Below are 19,594 nucleotides of genomic sequence, written 5' to 3' on the forward strand. Positions count from 1 at the left end.
GGCATGGAAAATAGCAGATCTACAAGCTCACATTGTGGGTCAATATGGCGTAAGTGTTTACATACAGTGAACAGTGGAAATGGAAGCCTAAATGTCATTATGTATGCGATTATTGTAGATCTGCTGTTTTCACCAAATTTTGGCCTATTACGACTAGGCGAGAATAGGGAGGGCGGTAGATAGGTGGATGTGCTTAAATACTGTTATTAATACTGCTGTTATTATTAATTAGCATTCTTTCAAAACTTTATTCAGTGAAATTCTATACTGCACTCAAAGTGTGGTCCGGGGACCTCCAGGGGTACTTGAGGCCACCTGATTGATCCTCTAAACTCCAGGGTCCATTTGGTTATAACCTCATGCCAATAAACAAACAAATGGAACCCCATTGGACCCTAATCTATACAAGTCCATCAGTCCAAATGTGATGAACTTTGGTCCCCGGGCAGGGTGCCATCTTGGGCCTACCTGCTGTTCCCACTTTACCCCAGCCGTACACGGTTGCTGGGGTACCAGTGGGGAAGACGCTGCCCCGGGCTGCTAAACACACGGGCTTGATGTTCTCCACGGGTCGGTCCAGTTTGACCACCGCCTCGTCGTACGCCCAAACCCTGTCAGGGATGAGTCACAATGATCCAGTATTAGTTATTAAACACTAGGACAATAATCTATACTGTGATCTTTGGCCAGTCGTTCACAACAACGTCCCTACTTTGAATTCTCTGGATCCCACTTTGGGTTGATCCTGAAGTCACTGACTTTCCTCGTCACGCCCCCTTCGCCATCGAGGTCCGTCCGCCCAATGGTTACTGGGTAATTCTTTACCCTCCTGCATGGAAGAGAAACATAGAAACATAGAAACATGGTTACTGGGTAATGTTCTACCTTCCTGCATGGAAGAGAAACATAGAAACATAGAAACATGGTTACTGGGTAATGTTCTACCTTCCTGCATGGAAGAGAAACATAGCCTATAAATGTCCCATTTAGTGATTATTCTAATTATTCAACAGTTGTCTTCATTTAGTGATTTTCTCTCTCTCTCTCCCTCTCTCTCTACCTACCTCTCTCCCTCCCTCTCTCTCTCCCTCCCTCCTCTGTCTCTGTCTCTCTCTCTCTCTCTCTCTCTCTCTCTCTCTCTCTCTCTCTCTCTCTCTCTCTCTCTCTCTCTCCCTCCCTCTCTCTCTCCGTCCCTCCCTCCTCTGTCTCTCTCTCTCTCTCCCTCCCTCCCTCCCTCCTCTCTCTCTCTCTCTCTCTCTCTCTCTCCCTCTCCCCCTCCCTCTCCCTCCCTCCTCTGTCTCCATCTCTTTGCACATGCATGAGGGCTGAGAGTGTAAAAGGATGAATAACGTTTTGTTACTTACTTAATGCAATATGCAGTAGTTACCACATACTGGGACTCCACCAGATTTCCGTGGCATGCATGAGTTCTACCACCAAAGCTGACGATGGACGACAGTTGGGCTGGCCTTCCTCCGATGATCTTTGGGCTTCTCGGCTGCCCCCCTCCCTCTGTGAGTGGAACAGAGTCAGCGGCCTGCTGCCCCCCTCCCTCTGTGAGTGGAACAGAGTCAGCGGCCTGCTGCCCCCCCCCCCTCCGTGAGTGGAACAGAGTCAGCGGCCTGCTGCCCCCCTCCCTCTGTGAGTGGAACAGAGTCAGCGGCCTGCTGCCCCCCTCCCTCTGTGAGTGGAACAGAGTCAGCGGCCTGCTGCCCCCCTCCCTCTGTGAGTGGAACAGAGTCAGCGGCCTGCTGCCCCCCTCCCTCCGTGAGTGGAACAGAGTCAGCGGCCTGCTGCCCCCCTCCCTCTGTGAGTGGAACAGAGTCAGCGGCCTGCTGCCCCCCCCCCTCCGTGAGTGGAACAGAGTCAGCGGCCTGCTGCCCCCCTCCCTCTGTGAGTGGAACAGAGTCAGCGGCCTGCTGCCCCCCTCCCTCCGTGAGTGGAACAGAGTCAGCGGCCTGCTGCCCCCCTCCCTCTGTGAGTGGAACAGAGTCAGCGGCCTGCTGCCCCCCTCCCTCTGTGAGTGGAACAGAGTCAGCGGCCTGCTGCCCCCCTCCCTCCGTGAGTGGAACAGAGTCAGCGGCCTGCTGCCCCCCTCCCTCCGTGAGTGGAACAGAGTCAGCGGCCTGCTGCCCCCCTCCCTCTGTGAGTGGAACAGAGTCAGCGGCCTGCAGCCCCCCTCCCTCTGTGAGTGGAACAGAGTCAGCGGCCTGCTCTGCACCTGTGGAAGAGACACAGACCCAGTGTTGGCAAGTAACTTAAGTAATATACTACTTTCAGTAATATTATTATTTTTTTCCCTGTGGAAGAGACACAGATCACCGATAATTAACAACTAAAGACTTTATACGGCCAATAGGCTATACTTCATTGTATATGATTCATTTTTTTAAAGTATCTAAAAAAAAGACTAACTCCAAATTATTATCCTAAGGGATAATAAATATCTCTATATTCTGATAATATCCTATATTATATATATCATTGATATAGTGTTAAATATCTCTATATTATGATAATATCCTATATTATATATATCATTGATATAGTGTTAAATATCTCTATATTCTGATAATATCCTATATTATATCATTGATATAGTGTTAAATATCTCTATATTCTGATAATATCCTATATTATATCATTGATATAGTGTTAAATATCTTTATATTCTGATAATATCCTATATTATATATATCATTGATATAGTGTTAAATATCTCTATATTCTGATAATATCCTATATTATTTATATCATTGATATAGTGTTAAATATCTCTATATTCTGATATTATCCTATATTATTTATATCATTGATATAGTGTTAAATATCTCTATATTCTGATAATATCCTATATTATTTATATCATTGATATAGTGTTAAATATCTCTATATTCTGATAATATCCTATATTATTTATATCATTGATATAGTGTTAAATATCTCTATATTCTGATATTATCCTATATTATATCATTGATATAGTGTTAAATATCTCTATATTCTGATAATATCCTATATTATATTATCATTGATATAGTGTTAAATATCTCTATATTCTGATAGTATCCTATATATTATTTATATCATTGATATAGTGTTAAATATCTGTTAAACAGAAGTTGTGTTGTACCGCGTCCGCAGAGCAGGGCCACCAACACCACCACGCCCACGGTGGTGCCCACAGCGAGGCCAGCAGTGACGTAAGGATGCTTGGGACGGAGGCACTTCCTTCTTTTAGCCATGGTACGCAGAACCCCAGATCTGAAACACACACACACACACACACACACACACACACACACACACACACACACACACACACACACACACACACACACACACACACACACACACACACACAGCCATGAGGTAGGGTATCGCCCAATTGTCTAGGTCCCGACGTGCCCTTGAGCAAGGCAGAAAATCAACGCTTGGCCAATCACAGAGACCCACGAGCATCATCTGGACTGGGCAGAACGGGATCGAATCCAGTTAGAGCCACAACTTTGTTGAACCTGGCTGTAACCTACTGTAGTCTGTAGCGGCGTAGCCTATATATACCATAACGTTATTGAACATAATCTGAATGAAAGATGCTAATGTATAAAAGTATACGACGCTAAAATTGACGTGAGATAAAGGCATTACTACCTATTTTTCGGCTACCTATCAATGATGCGCGTTGCCTACAAACCTAAACCTAGTAACTCTATCTTGTCAGGGTTATGTCGAGAGATTGCTATAGGGTTTGGAGCGCATCTCTCTCTCTCTCTCTCTCTCTCTCTCTCTCTCTCTCTCTCTCAGCGCATGCAAGCAATTATATATAGCCTACAGGCCTTTAATATAGCCTATCTATGCGCGCTCTCTCTCTCTCTCTCTCTCTCTCTCTCTCTCTCTCTCTCTCTCTCTCTCTCTCTCTCTCTCTCTCTCTCTCTCTCTCTCTCTCTCTCTCTCTCTCTCTCGTAATGACAGCACAGCAAGACGCATGCAGTCTCTGTGCGCACCTGTGCGTAATGTGACTATATCGTTAGATTGGAAGACAATACAGTCTTGGCTGACGACACCAATTGAAAGTAGAGTTCCCAAGGATTATGGTGATTTTTAAATTTAAAAAATCGCTTAAGAAATGAACGAGATATGCCCAAGTAAAATGTCAGTGGTCTTGGCTAACAAAATGTATTTGTGTGCGATCCGCGACGGTAACGGGCGCGGCGGCACAATAGATTTACATTCATCTTTCAGATCATTTTCATCAACTTCATAGGCTATTGTACAATATGTGACATATTTCTTTCACCCGGTATTATTGATGTGAGTTGATCAAAATAGTAGGCCTATTGCCTATAATGCTTGACTTGTAGCCTATAGGCTACAGTATATAATGCCAGCATGCAGTTGTGTTGTGTAAAGCAATGTGACATTCTCTTTCTTTAAGACTATAAGGCAACCCTTGACTTGATAGGCTTTCTCAAATAGACTACTATTAATAATGCGACGATAGCAGAAGTCCATTAACGTAATAAAAGACAGTCAAACTAATCACACAGTGACTTCCTCGTTGCAGTGATTGAACAGCCAACTCAACCGATTGTCTTGGACGTTTAAAAACACAAAGATCATAAAGAGAATAACAAATAGAACAAGCTCACGGTGTGAATCAAACTTTATCTTTATTTCTTTTTTTATTTGTCTTCTCTGTTCTGTTGCCTCGGGAGGTATAGCCACCGTGCCCCCTTCAATGGGTATTCTATAGATATAGGTTAAAATATATAAATTAGGCGCTGTGGTTTACACCTGCATAACTACTGCGCACTACAGGATGATATTATGCTCGCGCGTGGAAAATGGGTGAAATGATTAGCACGGCATATGTTTTTTCCTCCGTAGAACACTTCTCCGTGAGGTGCACGTGCACGCAATTTCAATTCAATTCAATTATTGGCATGAGAAAACATACGTTTACATTGCCAAAGCAGAAAGTACAATACACAGCAATACAATCAAAACAAAACAGCACGCACTCACACATGGGCAGCTGTAACCGAGCCCTAAGTCGAACCTAAGGGCTGATCTGGTCCTGGGGTAATGTATGGGGTCTCTGAGACGAGCGGGTATAAAGTCCTTATAGGTCGATGTATGGATCTTGGTTCTTATCTTAAAACCGTCTTCTACTCGCTATAGCACCTATATTTACAGTGTTGAGATGTCAGAGGTCACTCTGACATCACGGTCATGATGTCGGAGCGACACCAGGTTCCTTCGTATAACAGCAGCCGTGCGCTGCCTCAATGCCTATAGGCTATATGCCATCCGTTTGGCCGACACAACAACCAGCTGTTATTAGTTATACACGCACTTCCACGCTAACTCTGGGAGCCCGGGATCGAACCGGGAACTTATACGGTTCCCATCCGCCCCGACTGTGCGTCAGGACGGCGTGTCGCATCGCATGCAGCGCCATGCCAGGCCAGAATAACTCCCTAAAACTCTTAGCTCCATAATTATGTGCTCTCTCCCTATACGCTCCTTCTGTAGCATCTCAGAGCTACAGAATTAGCACATATGGGGCTGTGTAACTCTCTGCATGGGCAGAGCGCTAGAATGTTCCCTTCTCACCGTTCTCAAAGAGAGACGGAACTTTAATATTTTATATATTTAGTCATTGATTTAAATAACCCGTATAACTGCTTCATCATTCCTACACAGGACACCAAAGTGTATAATGTCTATATGGCGACTGCTAAAGAATAAATATACATAATACCAATAATAGCCCACTTGGCAACGTGCATGTTGATCCCAACGCAGTAACACACAGTAACACACAGTAACACACAGTAACACACAGGCCAAAAAACAGTAGAATAAATAATACATTATACATTCTGTCTTAGATTTGCTGCTTCATAATAATTCCATACATTGCATTCATTCCACAGCTCCATTTCTCCATTAGATAGATGAGACAATTCTCTGAGTATAAATGCCACTTCTATGCCAGACTAATAACATGCGGACAATTTGCTGCATGGCATGCTGTGTTTGTTGGTCAACTCTATTTCCGTAATTTAAAATACTTATTCTGACTCTTTGTACCATATTTATAGACACTTATATGACAACGGGAAAAGTCCAGACATAACGGAAAAGTTAATTCACAATTATACACCAGGCTTGTATAATTATTGTCCTTCATTGCGGATCTGTTATATTGTGTACATATACAGGCTATACACAATTGTTGAATGCGTTTACCACAACAACACTATAAATGCAGCCATGCTATATATATTTCTCATCGGCATTTCATTCACTTTCAAAGCATTTTACATTTGATATGAAGTCTGTCGTAAAAGCATTTTACATTTGATATGAAGTCTGTCGTAAAAGCATTTTACATTTGATATGTCAAAGCATTTTACATTTGATATGAAGTCTGTCGGACTCGTATATATAGTGTCTTTCTTATATTCAGAGTAAAACATATATATAGGATACTTAATTATTACTTACATTGTGTAGTTTATAGACGCCCCGGCTTGGCTGGACATATCCGCCGCGCTCTGTCTCCATCTCTCTCTCTCTCTCTCTCTCTCTCTCTCTCTCTCTCTCTCTCTCTCTCTCTCTCTCTCTCTCTCTCTCTCTCTGTCTCTCTCTCTCTCTCTTCACCAGTGGAGACTGAACTAACTATAGTGTGATGAACTGCAGAGATGAAATGAGAACATGCAGAAAGCTCCTGCAATATACACTGCCTCCTTGATGACGCAATGAGTCAGGGCGGAGTCAAGCTGTCCTTGCACACACACACACACACACACACACACACACACACACACACACACTCACTCACTCACTCACTCACTCACTCACTCACTCACTCACTCACTCTCTCTCTCTCCCTGCTCAAAGGCCCTTAAAACAAGGCTCCAGACCTCCCAAAACAAACTGGCCAGGCTCCTACTTATTGGCCTCACCCCCCGAACCCACCTCACCCCTGCCCACTTTGACAGGCTGGGATGGCTTAGGGTCGACGACAGAGTACAGCATCTTGCAATGGGTCTGGTCCACAAGATTCGATACACCACCAAGATACCCATGTGTACCTGTCTAGATACTTCCTTAATGTAAACGAAGTCCACACCCACAACACCAGAGGGAGTGCAACGAACCATGTACAACCCAGATTCGGCACAAACAAGGGACTAAATTGTTTTCGCTCCTATGCCACCAAAATGTGGAACACCCTACCAACAGTCATTAAGACATGTGAATTCCTTGACTCCTTCAAAACCGCAAAGGGCACCTACGGAAGGCTGCAATTCGAAACTGGCCCCCGTAAAATAAGAATCTATGTAAAGGTGTGTGAATGGGTGAATGTAATGCACAATCTAGTAAAGGTGTGTGAATGGGTGAATGTAATGCACCATCTATGTACACACACACACACACACACACACACACACACGCACACACACACACTATATACACAGATTTCAGCACCATAGACAGCGCCGCCTCCTATAGACTCATATGGCTCAGCCTCCTTCCACACACACACACACACACACACACACACGGATGCGCTGAGTTTAATTGTCTCCGCCAGGCCGAAGGCAGCTTGGGGAGACGGGATCAGAGAGTATGCCAACGATGAACCTCTGCCCCAAATCTTCCAGAACGTCCTGTTATAGCGCCACCATGAGGCAGATTCTCACATGTTTACCTGTAGATGCCAAGGTCAAACCTTTGACCTGTTTTTTTCACATCTGACTTTTCTAGCGCCACCAGGAGGCAGATTTCTGGATAAAAACTATGTCAGTGGTTCTCAAACTATTTCAGTTCAAGGACCCCCAAAATGTATGTATTCAGCCGCCGACCCCCATCTGAAAATATCTTGTTCCAGGGACTTTTTTACAAGGTCGTAGCGCGGTCGCGCTATGAGCTTGTAGATCTGCTATTTCTCAATAGACTAGGCCTTGTTATTCTGTGCGGGAACCCCTTTTGGTGTTTTAATTTAGCCATTGCAAAATAGCAGATCTACAAGCTCATAGCGTGGCACTCGGTGCTGCACTATACGACCTTGTAGGTCTGCTATTTGGTTTTAATCGTGAATATTTGGCGCAAATCTTTGAATATACGGTATATTCTTTCAAAACGAACGTTTTTAACTCAACTCTTTGCTTCTGGGCGGGGTCCCTGGAACACCATATGTTCAGATGGGGGTCCGCAGACAAATACAGAGCATTCTGGGGTCCTTGACATGAAAAAGGTTGAGAACCAACTGACATAGAACCACTGACATAGAACCACTGACATAGAAGCATGAGGGGTTTTCTGAAAACTGGCAGTATTTAGAAGACATTTGTAGAATCTGTGAACTAGTTGGTGAACCATTCATTAACCAAGCCTTGTTTGACGTTCATAAACAGTGTGCTGCATACTGTAAGCTCTCTGTCAGTGGGATTTCATAACGTCTCTGTCTTTGATCAGTGAACCTTCACTTCATTCCTTTTCTCAGCATTCTGTTTGATTTGGAAGAACTGCTTCTGCTTTGTGTGCCTTTAATTCATTAATGGAATTTCTACGTTTTATAGGACTTTCGGGGCGTTGTATTTGCTCTCTCTCTGTCTCTCTTTCACATGGACGTGGCTCAGAGGTAGAGAGGTAGAACAGCCGTACCAAGGTTCCCGGTTCGATCCCTGTGGGCTCCCCCAGAGTCAGTGTCCAAGAGTCCTTGAGCAAGACTCTGAACCCCTGATTGCTCCTGATGTGCAGGTTGGTGCCTTGCATGGTTTCCTCCACCATGTTTCGCCAACTGCAGTTAATGTATACATCCTTTAATGTAAATATTTCACAGTCTGAGGACAAAGACATTCTGTAGCAAATATTACAGAGCAATATAATTATTGTTGGAGTATAATTTTTATAATAGTACAGAGTAATATAATTATTGTTGGAGTATAATTTATATAATAGTACACAGTAATATAATTATTGTTGGAGTATAATTTATATAATAGTACAGAGTAATATAATTATCGTTGGAGTATAATTTATATAATCATCAAGTTCACGGATGACACCACAATGACAATAAATGTAATCTAATCTAAATCTAATCTAAAAAAAAACAGCTGGAATGTCCCAGGCAGAGAGCAGTCATGGTTAGCTGCAGAGAATAGCTATTATCCGTGACTTTGTTCTCGGTGGGTTCCTGGATCTAGTTATTAAAAATGTCTTCTGAAGGTTAACCCCGATATACCTACTGTAGGTATATTACTGTAGAGTACTGTACTGTACTACTGTATACCTACTGTAGAACTCATCTAAGTTTGGTCTTATGGGACAAACCACCTTCACACCTTGTATACAATAATAACTATATAAAAGTGAATACATAAAAGATGTGTAACTACTGATGGAATCTAATGTTTGTTGTGTGTGGGCTGAGTGGCTGTGTCACTTGGAGTTTAACAAGGACATGTTATCAGTGACACAGTGAGACAGTACTCCCTTCTGAACAAGAGCTCTTTCATGAGTTCAAGGTCTATTAGAACAGAGAAACACTGCATTGTTACTTTAAGGCATGTGAAAAACACTTTTGTTTTTTTTACTTGAGACATTTTCTCATCCAAAAGTCTAAAGCAGTGGTTCTCAACCAGTGGTCCGGGGACCACCAGTGGTCCTTGTGGAGGTTCCAGGTGGTCCCCAGCTAAATGATGGAGAGTTGGTAACCAAATGGAGATATTTGACTCTTGAGGGTAAAATGAAACCATAATATGCTGTCAAGAGTAAAAGTTATTGTTAAACATCTGTATTACAAATTGATTTTATTTTTGCGATTCATAATCACAAGCAGACCAGACAATACCACTGTGTGGTATACAGTACCTACATATGGTATACTGTATTTACCACTGCGTGGTAGCCTATTTCTCTCTCTCATAGCCTGGCGTTTCATAGCCAGATAATACCACTGCGTGGTAGCCTATTTCTCTCTCTCATAGCCTGGCGTTTCATAACCAGATAATACCACTGCGTGCAGGTAGCCTATTTCTTTGCATTGCAAAGGCAGTAGATTATTACGTCTGGCTACGCAGCGAGACTATATAGCTCTCTCTCATTGTGCGTCAGAGTGGATACAAAGCGCCCATGTTCTCTTCATGAGACAACTGTCAATCTGTCATCTATATTATTTAGCTAATCCTCCTCATACTTCAAACTATAGCCTGGTAGACAATAAGACAATCCAGTTGGTCTAGTTTTAAAATGTATTTTGGCAGGCCTTGATGCCGTCCTAATGACTGATTTTACACTTGCTGAAATTAGCCGATCTACGAGCTTGTAGAGCAGCTATTTTCAGCATGCAACCAAGTGTAAAATGACTTGTACTGGATCTCTTGTCCACTGCATGATTTCATGTAATGACCCTGATGTCATGATTTAATTTAATGACCCTACATCAGGTCATGATGTCATTTAATGACCCATGATGTCATGATTTAATTTAATGACCCTACATCAGGTCATGATGTCATTTAATGACCCTGATGTGATGTGATGTCTCTCTTCAAATGGGGGTCCCTGGCATATCTCTTCAAATGGGGGTCCCTGGCATATCTCTTCAAATGGGGGTCCCTGGCATATCTCTTCAAATGGGGGTCCCTGGCATATCTCTTCAAATGGGGGTCCCTGGCATATCTCTTCAAATGGGGGTCCTTGGCATGTCTCTTCAAATGGGGGTCCCTGGCATATCTCTTCAAATGGGGGTCCCTGGCATGTCTCTTCAAATGGGGGTCCCTGGCATATCTCTTCAAATGGGGGTCCACGGGGTGGGCTTCAGCGAAGGGTCCATTAACTAAATCACTGAATAAATATATTTTATTAAGTGCATTATTTTAAACAGTGGTTCCCAAAGTGGGTCCGGGGACTAATTATCTCTTCAAATGGGGGTCCGCTGGCTAATTAGTGTCCAGTGGGGGTCCTCGACATGAAAAGGTTTGGGAACCACTGAATTGAAATACATCTCAAAGTGTTTAATCATAATCACAGATAATCACAGCTTATATGAAGCTGTGATTATCCTTGTAAACTTATATAACTGAGAAACTGCTGTTTTGTTATAGTCAAACATTCCCATACATTTCATCTTGAACATATTTCTGCTGTTAGTTTGAGACAGATTCACACACCAAGGATATAACTATTATTATTATTATTATTATTATTATTATTATTATTATTATTATTATTATTATTATTATTATTATTATTATTGGTGTTAAGTGTCCATTCAAAGACTGCTCAGATAGTCCGTGGTCTGTGATAGAATTTACATGATGTGCTCTCATTTTAAGACCCATTTGCAAAAAATAAGCCAAATCTAGGCTTTTCTGCCATCCTGTGGTGTTAGTGGAGATTTGCAGAATATACATTTAAATGAATTCATGGTTGATGAGCGCTGAGAATAAGAATAAAAATAACAATAATAGTAACGATAATAAATGTTTATGGGTTTTAAATACGTTCTAAAACATCATTATTTTATTCTATATAACAATAATAACAATAATAGTAACGATAATAAATGTTTATGGGTTTAAAAACGTTCTAAAACATTATGTTTGTTCCGTCCACTCTTCAAAATAAATCCGTTTGGTCAGTTAAGTGACACGCTAAAACATCAAGAGCACTTCCACGCGCACTTCACACTACATGTAATCCAAACATGTAGACAAAAGCACACAGTGGCGTAGGAACGGTTAGAGACGGAACTGATCTGTTAATTTAAGTGTTTGTTCCAGACTTTTTAACGGCTGCACACCGGATGTTTTCAAAGATGGTGGCTGTGTGTTAACGTTAACGTCGACGAAGCTGTTTAATGAATATATGATCATAAATATGACTTTATTAACGTTTTGATACATCCTAGTGTCATGGTGTCAGACTGAGGCTACATGTGAGGACAGAGATGGAACTTTTAGGAGAAATTAATCTCCATCTGCGGATGTTTCTGTCTTCAATCCAGCTCTGAAATCACCAGGTACTCAAATGGTGATTTAATTACACATGTTAATTACTCTGTTAATGATTCTCATTGAATTGCACATGTTTAAGGTAGGATAAGTGGGCCCTATTGTAAACAAGTGTAATGCTTTATGTTGTCGTCCACAGTTACCAGGTTTTGTATTGAGTTGTGCTTTAAATCTACTGTGATTCTCCAATCTGTTAATAAATGCATCAACCAATCAATAAATCAAACCTGGCCCTTCGAACCCATCCCATTGAAAGCGTTCTCAACAGGCAAATTAAGGGCCCCCCTACCTGGTCCCTCATCAAACCCTGTACACTCAAGACACACTCCATATATGGCCAGTACACGTGACCTCGCCCGGCAGTGGTGGATAAAATTATTCACATTTGAGTAAAAGTACAAAAGTAATAAAATGTACTTAAAGTACCAATAAGTAAAAGTAGGTTATACTCATTATGCAGAATGTCTCATTTCAAGTTTTCAAATATAAAAAATACTTTGAAAACAGCAGATCTACAAGCTCACAATGCAACACTTTGTGAGCTTGTAGATCTGCTACATTGAAATGTATATAAGGAAGTGTGATTTATTTTTGTATACTATATAGTCTTGATGAAAATGCTGCTATTTGTCTAAAAGTGACGGCAAATAATTGCTATTTGTTTAAACAAAAGCTTTATACCCTGTATATGTTAACACATATAACCATGCAATGGGACATGTTTACAAAATGCTGCTGTACCCTCCAACTGTATATACTTTCTCCATTTTCAACTGGGTTTTTTTAAACTATATTTTGACACTTGCTTTGGCAATGTAAAGATATGTTTTTCATGCCAATAAAGCTCCTTAGAATATAATTTAATTGTATTTAGGGCTGAAGTGGTTTATGTACGTTTTGTAGTAACAATCAAAATATACAAAGTAACTAATAACTAATGTTTTCAAATAATTGTACTGGAGTAAAAGTACAATATTTGCCTCTGAGATGTAGTGGAGTAGAAGTAAGAATATACAAATATAACTACAAATTGCAGCATATCACAAATCATGACTAAATACTAAATACATTATTGAAATGTATATTTTCAAAAAAACTAAATCTACTTAGGCCTGCTTTTTATCAGAGATGATTTCATTAAGATAGCAATTATTTCCCCACACCATTTTATAGATTGTTAATGAATTATTGCATATAATTATTCATTATAATTGCATATTCAGGAAGTGCTCTGTGAAAAGATAAGTCGCCCAATTGACACGTCATTACCTAAATAAGTTATTCATAGTCTAATATTTTCGGTGGTGAGGTGACCACCGAACTACAACATGACGTCACTGAGGTGACCACCGAACTACAACATGACGTCACTGAGGTGACCACCGAACTACAACATGACGTCACTGAGGTGACCACCGAACTACAACATGACTTCACAGAGGTGACCACCGAACTACAACATGACGTCACTGAGGTGACCACCGAACTACAACATGACGTCACTGAGGTGACCACCGAACTACAACATGACGTCACAGAGCCGCAGTGAAGAGAAAACCACCGCTCTCGCCAGCCCTTCTCTCTGTTTTTACTCGCCACCGCTCCACGTTATTACAGCTCCGGTGGTCACCTCACCAGACTATGAATAGGCCTTTACTCCTTCCTTATCAGTAGTCTGTTATTGTTGAAAGAAAACGGTCAAAATGACCTCTCAGACCTTCTAGTGTTAAGTGTCTCTCTTTGTAATTATCTCCACCAGGCCGAAGGCATGGGGAGAGAGTATGTTTTGCACTATGTTCGTGTGTGTTCGTGTGTGTGTGTGTGTGTGAGTCAGTTATTTAAATTGCAGTATTACTCAAAATGTTACGTATATATTCTTGGGGTCCTTGACGTGAAATAGTTTGAGCACCACTGACAGAATTTTTTTTTGAATCGGCCTCAGGTCAAAATTGATTAATGCGTAGGATGTCCCTTTTCTGTTCTAGGATGCGTTGGAACTGCTGGAGAGAGAGAGAGAGAGAGAGAGAGAGCGCGTCTAAGCCGGGGGGAAGGTGTAGACTCCGCTGAGCGATCTGCTCAACAGAAAGATGGAGGTAGTTTTGCCCAACAGCAACCGCCACGCTGCAGCCATGCAGGCTTTGAGCGCCAGTCCCCAGTTCAACAAGACCACAGCGCTGGAGGTACACACACAGACACACGCACACACACACACCCACCCACACACACACAGTGGTGTCATGCTCGTAGAACGCAGTACCACGCCGTGGTGCCAGTCATTTCTTGACGTGCACACGCAGGGACAGAAGGAAACGGTGCTGCGTGCACGCTAGAACACGTCCCCCTAAATTTAAGAGAAGACTCACCTAATCAACCTCACAAAGTACCCAGTGGTACACACACACACACACACACACACACACTCACTCTCAAAGATGGCCTACAGTATAAGTTAGACCGTCAGAGTTCAAAGTTTGAATGAATGTAGAATTATTTGCAGGATTTAATATCCATACAGATGTAAGGGCACTTAATTGACTAATCTTTTTTGTTTTGTTCTGTTTTTTTCTTCTTTTTTTAAAAATATTTCTTTATCCCACGATTTTGCAACCCAGTTTTCTTCACCCAGTGCCAATTATCTAATTATCTGTCTAGGGGACACGGGGAGAACATGTGAGGGTATCTACCCTAGGGGACACGGGGAGAACATGTGAGGGTACCTACCCTAGGGGACACGGGGAGAACATGTGAGGGTACCTACCCTAGGGGACACGGGGAGAACATGTGAGGGTACCTACCCTAGGGGACACGGGGAGAACATGTGAGGGTACCTACCCTAGGGGACACGGGGAGAACATGTGAGGGTACCTACCCTAGGGGACACGGGGAGAACATGTGAGGGTACCTACCCTAGGGGACACGGGGAGAACATGCAAACTCCACACAGAAAGGCCCTTTCGCCAACCCCACCTCGTGTATGGGCACTGATGTCGGAGGAGGGAACACGCCCCCAGCGTCCCCAGCGTGAATCGAACCCAGGACCTTCTAGCTGTGAGGCGACAGCACTACCGAGCCCCCTAATCTATTTAAATATATTGTACGTGTCCGTGTGCCAGTGATCTCCCCTGTGCCAATGTTGGTACCCTAAGGTTGTCTACCCCTGCGTTAGAGAGAGAGTAGCTTTTTATTGAGAGGATAAACCCCTTGAGATGTATCATCTAATTTTCCAGAAGGTCCTAACAAGAAGATCATAACTAGAAAGTCACCGTTCTAGTCATCATGTCCAAAACATCACACATCTTGAGCAACACCTCTACCTGGTCAATGACTAATTCACTCTGGCTCAGCTAAAAAAGATCAAATTAAACTCACTTTATTTCCAGCCCCTCTCGTACACACAGTATGCAGAGGGCAAAGCCAAATCCTGTAAATGTAATATTTTGTCTGTTTGCTGCAGTTCCCAGAACATAATCGTATAAACCATGCTGTGGTCTTATGTAACTCAATTGGTCAAACATGAAAGTAATCCTTTGTCTGAGTTGGTCCATGAAAAACAAACATTTAATGTATTATTTTCTAAATGTCATGAATAGGTGCAGGAAAAGGAAGCTGGAGCCCTGGCTGGCTGGCGTGGCGATCTGTGTGGGAAAGAAGCTAGTCAAGATGCAGAGTGAACTGAATGCTACGGCTGCCTCTCTGGGAGCGGACTTCAGGTCTGGTGCCAAGTTTACATATTGTTCTTCTCCCAGAAACCACACCTTCACCCTCTACAATACTCTTTAATGGGACAGTTTACACATTGTTCTTCTCCCAGAAACCACACCTTCACTCTCTACAATACTCTTTAATGGGACAGTTTACACATTGTTCTTCTCCCAGAAACCACACCTTCACCCTCTACAATACTCTTTAATGGGACAGTTTACACATTGTTCTTCTAACAGAAACCACACCTTCACCCTCTACAATACTCTTTAATGGGACAGTTTACACATTGTTCTTCTCCCAGAAACCACACCTTCACCCTCTACAATACTCTTTAATGGGACAGTTTACACATTGTTCTTCTCCCAGAAACCACACCTTCACCCTCTACAATACTCTTTAATGGGACAGTTTACACATTGTTCTTCTCCCAGAAACCACACCTTCACCCTCTACAATATTACTCTTTAATAGGACATGTTTACACATTGTTCTTCTCCCAGAAACCACACCTTCACCCTCTACAATACTCTTTAATGGGACAGTTTACATATTGTTCTTCTCCCAGAAACCACACCTTCACCCTCTACAATACTCTTTAATGGGACAGTTTACACATTGTTCTTCTCCCAGAAACCACACCTTCACCCTCTACAATACTCTTTAATGGGACAGTTTACACATTGTTCTTCTCCCAGAAACCACACCTTCACCCTCTACAATACTCTTTAACGTCGTTTATCATCAATCTTGATGATTATGGCATACAGGCAGCTCATGAAAATCAAAAAATCCTATTTCAAAATATTAGAATATTTTTACGAGACCACTAAATTTTTTTATATTAATGTATGTAGTCAATACTTTGTCTGAGCTACTTTTGAACAAATCATTTCATCAATGGGGCGTGGCATGGTTAGATCAGCCTGTGGCACTGTTGAGGTGTTTGAGCTTTGATAACAGCCGTAAATTAATTTGAATTGTTCAGTCTTATGTCTCACACCTTCCTCTTGACAATACAACCTAGAATCTCCTTGGGTACACCAGTTACTAGTAGTTTTAACACAGTAACACCCTGGTCAGTACACCAGTTACTAGTAGTTTTAACACAGTAACACCATGGTCAGTACACCAGTTACTAGTAGTTTTAACACAGTAACACCATGGTCAGTACACCAGTTACTAGTAGTTTTAACACAGTAACACCATGGTCAGTACACCAGTTACTAGTAGTTTTAACACAGTAACACCATGGTCAGTACACCAGTTACTAGTAGTTTTAACACAGTAACACCCTGGTCAGTACACCAGTTACTAGTAGTTTTAACACAGTAACACCATGGTCAGTACACCAGTTACTAGTAGTTTTAACACAGTAACACCATGGTCAGTACACCAGTTACTAGTAGTTTTAACACAGTAACACCATGGTCAGTACACCAGTTACTAGTAGTTTTAACACAGTAACACCATGGTCAGTACACCAGTTACTAGTAGTTTTAACACAGTAACACCCTGGTCAGTACACCAGTTACTAGTAGTTACAACAGTATATGCAGTGTGGCCCTCTGGAGTTAGTGTAGCCCTGTCCATATCCAAAGTAGAGCTGAGCCTTGCTGTACAGTGAAACTGCGACATGAGTCCATATCGTTACCAACGTTATCGGTCGGTCACTAGCTTTCTGTTTCTGTTTCTCTATCACAGTTACTGACATGTGGATGAAACAGCAGACGCAGGACATCGACTCTGCTTTGGACCCGGAGAGCAAAGACCGCTCGTCTGAGAAACTGCAGCCGCCGTCTGTGTCCGTGAGCCATCACCAACACCACTGAGGGGAGGAGATTGTGTTTTCAGCCAGGTTGGCATTTAATGCTCCTCCCACCTCCGGTGAACTCTCACATTTCTGACATTGGGGCACAGGAACACTTTGGTCACTTTTCTTTTTTTATATATAAAGTATATTTATTGTTTTTTCACTTGGGTGACTTTGTGAGTGTGTGTTGGTGTTTCTCGCTTATCAAATCAAGGAGACGACAAGAGAAACAAGACTACAGATATGTAGTAATGCCCCATTTAGACTGCAGTCACAGCCAGTCAAATATTTTGCCCCGACCGTTCACACTGCATCTGCAATGAGATTTGAATCAGACTTGAAACCACCTCTGAATGTGGCTCAAGTCGCATTTGTAAAAATCGGATTCCACTTGTTGGTGTTTAGACTTAATGTAATCAAATCGGATTCCAGTCTGGATGTGGCACAGATCTGATTCAGATTCTTTTTTTTTTCTCCTCAAAAACGTTTGAAGCGCAATTAATCTTTGTTAATAATAATAATAATAATAATAAAACTTTATTTGTGTAGCACCTTTCATGACATGAAATGCAGCTCAAAGTGCTTTACAGAACAATGGAGAAAAAAGAAAAGAAAAGCAAGTCAACGACATTAGAAAACAAGCAGTAATGCAATACAGTGAGGACATGAATAACAAAAAATAAAAGATCCATTAAAAGCAATGTTGTAGAAGTGGGTCTTGAACTGTGCTTTAAAAATGTCTACAGAGGCTGCCTGTCGAAGGTACAGTGGGAGTTTGTTCCATGCCGTCGGCCCGTAGAAGCAAAAAGCTGCTTCCCCGTATTTTTAGAGGTTTGGGCTGTGTTAACATCATGATAACTCCAAGTGTTGGTGAGATTCATACCTCCAAATATAGTTGGTCTGTGGATTTATTTTTAAATTCACGTCTCCCCAAGAATCTCCTTTAGTTCACTTTAGTATGTGTGCCAAAAGTGTGCCTTTGAGCCCTGCTTTACAGTGAAACTCAACAGGGAGACTATCTTACGTCATACATATATATTCTTTTTAATTAACTATTGGACAACAGACACGAATATGTGTAGTTACATTGTGGCATGGAAACCACACAGCTCAAAGCTCCACCAATAAACAGAATATGTCTTTGCACTTTAAGTAATCTGGTGTGGTGAGTTATTATGAATAATAGTCAGGTTTTCTTTTTCTTTCTTTTCAGTTAACCCATTTAGGCCTGACGTCGAAGTTAAAACAATGTCTGAAATACCTCATGTTTCTCTATCAGTGGTGCTCAATATTTCATGTCGAGGACCCCCAGAATTATGTGTATTTGGCCGCCGACCCCCATCTGAAAATATGTTGTTCCAGAGACCTCCCCAGAAGCAAATGTATGAGTTAAAAATGTTTTTCTAAAATAGCAGACCTCCTACAAGCTCGTAGCGCTGCACTCGGTGCCGTGCTATGAGCTTGTAGATCTGCTATTTTTCAACGGCTAAAGCATAACATAATGCTTAAAACACCAAAAGGGGTTCCCGCCCAAAATGGGTTAAATATTGGTCCGGGTTGCGTGGTCCGGCTTTTATTTGCTACCTGGCACATTCTTATTAATAAAAATAAATGTTTTATTGTTGAATTAAAGAATATAACATTATTTAATACAACTATAATACATTTCAACATTTTATTGTTGAACTAAATGATAGAACATTATTTATATAAATAATGAGCATTTTTAAAGCATTGTGTTAAAGATAAATTGGGCTACAGTACCGTTCAGTGACTTTGTTATTTTATTTTGCTTTCCATTCAGTCTTGTGTCGAAGCACTTCAATCTCTATTTGCTTCATATTTAATTGTGTAAGGCAGTGATTCTCCACCAGTGGTCCGTGAGGTGGTTCCAGGTGGTCCCCATACAGCTAAATGATGGAGAGTTGGTAACCAAATGGACCCTTATTAGATCTTTAAGGTCAAATGAAACCAAATGGACCCCATTTGGTTTACGTAGTAAGTTAAATTATTGTTAAACATCTGAATTACTTAACTTACA

At 41.7% G+C, this 19,594-nt stretch overlaps 1 long non-coding RNA gene across 1 annotated transcript; it reads left to right on the plus strand.

The window, feature by feature from the left end:
• Positions 1-11,878: 11,878 nt before the first annotated feature.
• LOC308336793 lies at positions 11,879-18,820 on the plus strand. Its single transcript, XR_013966186.1, has 4 exons — positions 11,879-12,046; positions 14,024-14,218; positions 15,629-15,748; positions 17,445-18,820. It is a non-coding gene; the product is annotated as an uncharacterized lncRNA (long non-coding RNA).
• The last annotated feature ends 774 nt before the right edge of the window (positions 18,821-19,594 follow it).

The sequence above is a fragment of the Protomyctophum bolini genome (assembly GCF_963924005.1).
Source record: "Protomyctophum bolini genome assembly, chromosome: 21".
NCBI classification, from domain to species: Eukaryota; Metazoa; Chordata; class Actinopteri; order Myctophiformes; family Myctophidae; genus Protomyctophum; species Protomyctophum bolini.